Below are 7,400 nucleotides of genomic sequence, written 5' to 3'. Positions count from 1 at the left end.
ATAAGGGCAGGTATATTTTGATGAAAAAACACGTGTGACAACTCTGCCTGGGCAAGGATGTTAGGAACATTAGCAGTTTCTGCTGCCATTGCTAATGCATCTGCTTTCCTGTTGCCCTCTGCAACAAAACCTGGGAGGTCTGTGTGTGACCTCACATGCATTATATGGTAAGGTTGCTTTCTGTGGGAGATTAGGTATATTAATTTAGAGAGCAGTTGGTACAACTTTGGATTAGAGACCTCTTTGAGAAGAGCATGTTCTGCTCTCATCGCTATCCCAGCGACATAAGCTGAATCTGTAACCAGATTGAAAGGCTCGTTTTTAAACTTTTCAAAGGCTCTGACAACAGCTGCTAATTCTGCATTCTGTGGAGATCCCTCCACTATTTGTATGTCAGAGTGCCAATCTTGTGTTTGGGGGTCTCTCCATGTAACCACCGACTTGTGGGAAGACCCTGAGCCATCTGTAAAGAGGGTTAGAGCCTTGAGAGGTTTTCTACTTTGGATTTGTTTTGGAATCAAATGGAAGGTTACATCAGGCTTAAAAATTTTGTGTTTTGGGATCTTAACTGAAATTTGGCCCGTGTAGCTATCCAGGGCAAACTGGAGGCTTTCATTGGTCTGGATCAACTCCTCAAAGTCTGTAGGAGTTATTGGTAAGTATATGCATTCAAACTCACAACCTGAAAGAGAGCGAAGGTGAGTCCTTGCCTTTTTTATTAAATGTGCTATGACCTCCTGGTAGGTGGTGAGTGTCTTTGTAGGCTGGCTACTTGTAAAGACCCATTCCAGTATCAACAAAGGGTCTCAAAGCTGTGAGTCCCATTGGAAAATCAGTCCATGGAATCGAGGTGCTTTTCCCAGGATGATGAACTGGAAAGGCAGACTGGGCTCAAAGTGATGGGCTTTGCGTGAAGACAGGGCTTCCTGGACTTTGGTGATGGCACTTCTGGCTTCTTCTGTGAGAGTGCAGGGAGAGTCCAGCTCCTTAGGTCCGCGAAGAAGGTTGAACAAGGGAGCAAGGTCCTCTGTTGTAATTCCTAGCAGTGGACGTACCCAGTTGATGGATCCGCACAGGCTGTGTAAGTCCCTGAGGGTTTTTGGGTCGTCATTTATGGTGAGCTGCTGAGGTACGATGGTCCTTTCCCGGATCTGGACTCCAAGGTAAGTCCGTGGCTTGGTGTACTGGATTTTGTCCTCACGAATCTCCATTCCTGCCTTTTCTATGGTTTCAATAGTCTTTTTAACTGTTTTGTCCAAGTAAGCTTTGTCTGAAGCACATACCAGGATATCATCCATATAGTGGTGGATGATAGCATCGGGGAATAATTTCTGAATGGGAGACAGGATGTGAGCCACGTACCACTGGCAAATAGTTGGGCTGTTTTTTAGTCCTTGAGGAAGATAACGCCAATGATATCTTTTGAGCGGGGCCTCCTTGTTAAGAGAGGGAATGGAAAAGGCAAACCGTGGAGCATCCTCAGGGTGCAGAGGAATGCTGAAGAAACAGTCCTTAATGTCTATGATAGCGAGTGTCCAGTCTCTAGGCAGCATTGATGGGGAGGGTAGGCCAGGCTGGAGAGGGCCCATGTCCTCGATGACCACGTTGATTCTGCAAAGGTCGTGGAGGAGCCTCCACCTGTTTGTCCCGGGCTTTGGTAGAACGAAGACTGGAGAGTTCCAAGGGCTATTGGACTCTACTATGTGGCCTTTTGCGAGCTGTTCTTCCACGAGGGTGTTAAGGGCGCGCAGTTTGGCTTTATTGAGGGGCCACTGTTCAATCCAGAGTGGCTTGTGACTTTTCCAGGTGAGACGAGGTGTTTCTGGCAGCGCGCTTACCTCAGTGGCCCCGATTAGAAATCCTGAGTGGGAATACGGAGGGAAGCTCCCCACTGGGATAGAACATCTCTGCCCCAAAGGGTGATGGGGGCCCTTACCACGAATGGATGAATGGTTGCCAGCTTGCCTTCAGGCCCTTCCACAAGGATGTTGTTCTTGCTTCTCATGGACACTGTAGCTCCACCAATCCCTGAAATCATGCCTGCAACAGGTTGTAGATCCCAGTGTGCTGGCCATTCTGAGCGGGCGATGATGGTCACATCAGCACCGGTGTCCAGCATCCCTGGCAAGTGGGTCTTCTCGCCTTTGCAGGTGAGGCCGCACTCAATGGTAGGCTTGGAGGGTCCCAAGGCTATGTAGGCTTGTGCCCGCATAGCTGTAGGGTTGAGAGGAATCTGTTCCCTGTGATCCTTTGGGAGTAAAAAGGCTTGTACTATTGGAGTTCCCTTTGAAAGAAAAAATGGTGAGTCTATGCAGCATACCTGGACAAGAATCTCTTGTCCTGGCTGCACTGTCAGCACTTCTGGAACAACGAAGATCTCCTTTGGGCTATTAAGAGAGTCACCTATAATTAAAATATGCGAAGGACCACCTTTTGGCCCATATTTGCCTGTGGGAACAGGGTGAACATTCTCATTATTAAAGTCAATGGACAAAGCAGTTACCAGTTGATGGCGGGTTCCCATCTGGGTTGCCCCGTGGGTTGGATCCTCTTCTTGTGGTCCGGAACGTCCTGGGATGGTGCGGGGTTGGGTCTGGGTGGCCTTTGATTTGTTGTTAGCGCCCGGGGCTCGACCGCACGGGGCAAGAAGTTTCCCGAATGCTGCTGGTAGCGCTGCTGATTCTGGGGTCTTTGGTAATTGTTACGGTGGTATCGGGGGTGTGATCTCTCTGGGCAGTCCTTTATATAATGTCCAAGATCTCCACAGTGATAGCATTTAGCTTGGTCTTTAGAAGCTATTACTGCATATGCCCCAGAAACTCCTTCAACAATACCTTTAGCAACTGCTTGGGCCACTGTATTTTCAGTGGACATGTGATGTGTACAGCATTCCAGCATTTCCTCTATGGTGGGGTCTGTATCCATGGGTAGAGACCTCAAAATGGCTTTGCATTTTTCATTAGAGTTACACAAGGCAAGTTTACATAAGAGTTCCTTCTTTGCCTCTGTGCTCTCTATCTGTTTCTTCAGAGCATCTCTAAGTCTGTCCACAAATTTGATAAAACTTTCCTCTGTCCCTTGTTCAATAGTAGAAAAATGCATTGTTGGCATTGACTCATCATGCACAAGAAGTAAAGAGGTTTTTGCTGCGAGAGCGATGTCCTGCAGTGCCTCTTTATTCAAGGTTTCCAATTGGTCTGATGGATTCTGTAAGTCACCTTCACCAGCTAGTTGGGCTACCGTAAAATTCGTCTTATTAGCATCTGCAGAATATGAATCTGATAATGTTTTTAAATGTCTTTTCCAATGCCTGTCCCATAACAAATATTCTGCTGGGGACAGGAGGCAGTGTGAAATATTTTTTACATTGTGGGGAAGTAAGACATGTGCTGAGAACATGGCTTCTAAGAAATTTCTAAAAATATGTGAGCTTCGCCCATGTTCTTTGGCTATATTTCTTAATTGCACTAGTTCCTTGTTCGAGTTAGCTTTCCACGTCTTTATAGCAGACTCGCCACCATTCCGTCCTTGCTTATATTCTACTGGGAAAGCATTAATTTTCTGTGCCAGCTCCCAGTCTCCAGCCTTTATCGCTTCTACTTTGATAAGAGCCCATGGATCTGTGTGGATCGTATCAGAATCAGATTCACTGCAAGAGCTCTGGTCCTCTGAGGAGGACTGAGGGGGGGTTGCTATCTGTGACTTATGCTTTTTTCGTTTAGAAGCGTTTTTCAAAGGTTTCAATGGCTGGGGGGGAGACATGGCATGACCTGGGTAGGGGGAGGCACCAATGGAGCTGGGATGGCAGCACAGCACGCACAGGACAGGGTGGGGGGGGGTAGCACCGTGGGAGGTGTCTGGGATTCCATTGGGGTGGCATTGAGGGTGGGCGGGGGGCTGGGGGCATGCGTGGTGGGGGCAGGGGGGCTGGGCGGGGTGGGGGTGCGGGCATGGGGGGAGTGGGGGTGAGCAGGCAGTGGTACCGGTCTGAGGTGCCGCAGTTACAGGGTGGTGTGGTGGGACTGTGCTTGTGTGAGGTGTCCCTGCTGTGGCAGGCAGGGAGCAGGGGGAGGGGGCGGGGATGGACACGGGCTCAGAAGCGGTGGGGGTGAGGCTCGGGGAGCCCTCGGGAGGGGCCGGGCCGGTCGGAGCCGGGGGCGGGGGGCGCGGCGACGGGAGGAGTCGTGGGGGACACCAGCGCGGGGGTGGGGGGGGGCCGCAGCAGAGGGGGGCAGAGCCGACGCAGGGGTGCAGGGGGCGGCAGAGGCAGGAAAAGGGACCCCCGGGACCGGAAGCAAGGAGGAAGCCGAGCCAGGGGTAGGGGGGATGTGTGGAATTACAGATAAGATAGGATTCGCGGAGTTGGGCGGCGCAGGTCCCGCAGGGGTGGAGAATGTGGGAGGGGGAACTGTGGTGGGCAGCGTAACCTCTGCTTTAGGAGTAACGGAGGCGAGATGGGCTTTAGGACCGAAGGGGTGGTGTGAGATATGCAAGTGACATTCCTCTGAGTCCTTATCGATCTTGTTAGTATTTGAAGAGGAAGTGTCTGTTACCGACTACAAAATCTTTTCTCTGTTAAATCTTTCAACGGTTTTAGTTATTATATGGAATAAAGGCAAATAGTTAGTTACAGAGAAATCCTGGTTTGTTTGGGAGATATATATTGTGCTCCTGATCATATCCCAAAACGAATTTTCAATGACTGCTTTCTTATCAGTATCAGGGTATTGCGAAATAATCCAAGTTACAAATTTTTTAAGGTTAGTTTTTGAGAGCTTGCCTTTAGAAAAGAAGTTGTTAGCAGATAAGATTTCTAAAATAGTTAAATATATCTCTCTCTCGGTTTTACTTAGTTTTAATGTACTAAAAATTGTACCCATGTTAATGGTTAGCCCTTCCAGCAGAAAAAACATGAAAAAAAAGGAAAAAAAAACGAAAAAAAAGTTTTGGAGCCCCGAAGTTATGCACGCAATATTAGCTAATACTTACAGTCCCTGGGGTCCAAGATCTGTGGAAGGAGTCTGCTGCGTCAGTTCTTCTCGGAATTTTCTGCCGTTCAGATGTAAGTTTTGAGTGTTGAACTGACCCTCCTGGGGAAAGGATTTTCTAAAACGAAAAGTCCCTTCACAGAAGGAGCGGCTTCCCAAACAGGCAATCACAGAAAACCCTGGGGGGGCTTCGTTGCTCAACCGACGGATATCGCCTCTGGGGGGTCCGAAGTAGTTGGGCCGCCACTTTAATAAAGCCTCTTAATGGCATTATCATAAAGCAGAGCACTAGGGCTCAGGAGCTCAGTCCCTGGGTAGGGACCGGGTGCCCGAAGCTGGCTCGCTCATGCCAACGCCGCGGGGCTGCCATCTAGCAAGCACGGTGATTATCAGCTCTACAGTGATTGCAAGCTCTCAGGATTTCAGCTCTGCTTGCTAGGTAGTGGTGCCCCGGGCTTGAGGCTGCAGCAGACGGAGAGAGAGGAGAAGGAGAAGGCGCAGGCTGTTCCATGGAGATGGCTTTGTTTGGGGAGGTCCGTGAAGGGTCTCTGCTCTTCTTCTTTCTCCCCTAATGGGGTACAGTATGCTTCTTTTATAGGGTTGGAAAGGATCCAAGCTTGACCAATGGTAAGGGGTTAACATGACATTGCCTTATAGGGTTACAGAGATTGGTTTGGGGTGGAGGACAGGAAAACAGGAATTTTCTTTTGCTGTTTCAGCATTCCTATTGTTCATATTCTCCATGGTGCTTTTCCTAAATCTATGGGGTTTATTACAGGGGAGCAGCTACAAATCCCGGCCCCACAGCTACAATCCATCACCGGGCTGCCCAGGGCTCTGCTCCCTGTGCGCACCAGGGGCAGTGGGGGCACAGCCTGGAGACGTTTCGGGGACACGTGGCGGATCCATGGCCAGCACCTTCCGCCCGAAGCCCTTGTCTCCCGCTCCCTCCTGGCCATGGCGAGAGCCGGCCGGCATGGCCCTGGCAGGAGGCTTTCCTTGGATTCCCTCCATTTGGCTTCTGACTGTGGCCCTGTTCCTCTCTCTTCCAGCTCTTCAAGCCCTCAGGGAAGACGAGAGCCCATCCTGCATGAACACATGGATTCAGATGAAATTCCAAAGAAGATCTGCAGAACTTTGTTTGTCTCCTGGACCAGATGTACCTGTACCGGCCTCCTTCGGTGATTTCCAGTTGGGACCGCCTGCAGCTCCAGGCACAGCTCTGGCTGCTCTCAGCTGAGCCTGTGCCAAGCTCCAGCAGCTCCTGCCATCTCTCTCCCTGTTGGCAGCTCCTTCCGTGCAGCCCTCAGGCCCTGCCCATGCCCTTTTATACCTCCCAGCTCAGCCCTTCGCTTTGCTTTCCCTTAATAAACTGTTTGTGTTTTTCACTTTACCCGCGTCTCCGTGGAGCTGAAGCGGCGCGAAACCTGAGCCCGGGGACACGCAGGGCCCTGCTGCCATTCTCCTCCCCGCTGTGTTCTGTGCATGGACAGAGAGGAACAAGGGCAGCTCAGGCTGCAAAGGTCCCTGTCCCGCTGCTCCAGCTGCACAGCGGCGTGGAGTTAAAGGGCGTGCTGAGCATGCTGAAGGGGAAAAGGAGCCCGGGTTTTAGAAGAGCCAACAAGAGTGTGCTCCGAACCCAGCCGCGAGGGATTCCAGTGCAGGCATCCACCGAGGGCAAAGGAGCTTGTAATGGCGGAAGTTTCCACAAAGAACTTCCTGAAAGCACAGCGATGCTCCATCCCTACACAGGGAGAGGAAGAGGGCAGGACAAGAGACCACCGTGGTGGTTTTTTTGTTGTTGTTTTGGGGGATTTGGGGGTTTTTTTTGTTTGTTTTGGTTTTTTTGGGGTTTTGGTGGTTTTTTTTTTTGCTTTGTTTTTTTTTTTTCCCGGTTGCTTTGGCTTTGTCTGATACTGATGCTGAGTTTTGAGGTTGGTTTGTTTTTTGGGGTTGGGGGGCTTGTGGTTTGGATTTGGGTTTTCTTGGGTTGCCCCCCACCCCCCAGACCCTCCCCCGCCCCTTTTTCTTTTCTCCTTTCCTGAAAGAATGGCTCTTCTATTTGCTTGGAACGAGAAACTTATCCGGAAAAACAAACCAACAAAAAAATTGGCCAATTTTATTTCTTTTCCTTTGGTATCGGAAGCACTCCCAGCCGAGCCAACGGGCAAGCCGAGCCCTGTGCTCTGCCTGCTGACATGCTGAACTGGCCAAACAGCGCCCACACCACCCACCCCCCGCCCTACCCCGCCACGCCCTCCTGGGACCCTACCCAGGCTGGCCCCCCTGGCCCCGATGCGGCTCGCCCCACCCCGCCCCTCCCTGGCCCACCCTGCCTGCCGGTAGAGGCTGCAGCCGCCAGCACCGCTGCCAGCACACAGGCGCTGTGTGTGGCTGTCGGGTGGGTTGTTT

The sequence above is a fragment of the Agelaius tricolor genome, unplaced genomic scaffold, assembly GCF_023055355.1.
Source record: "Agelaius tricolor isolate 1412-34295 unplaced genomic scaffold, bAgeTri1.0.p SCAF_39, whole genome shotgun sequence".
Taxonomy (NCBI): Eukaryota; Metazoa; Chordata; class Aves; order Passeriformes; family Icteridae; genus Agelaius; species Agelaius tricolor.
The sequence above is the reverse complement of the archived record's forward strand: the minus strand, read 5'-3'. Positions refer to the sequence as shown.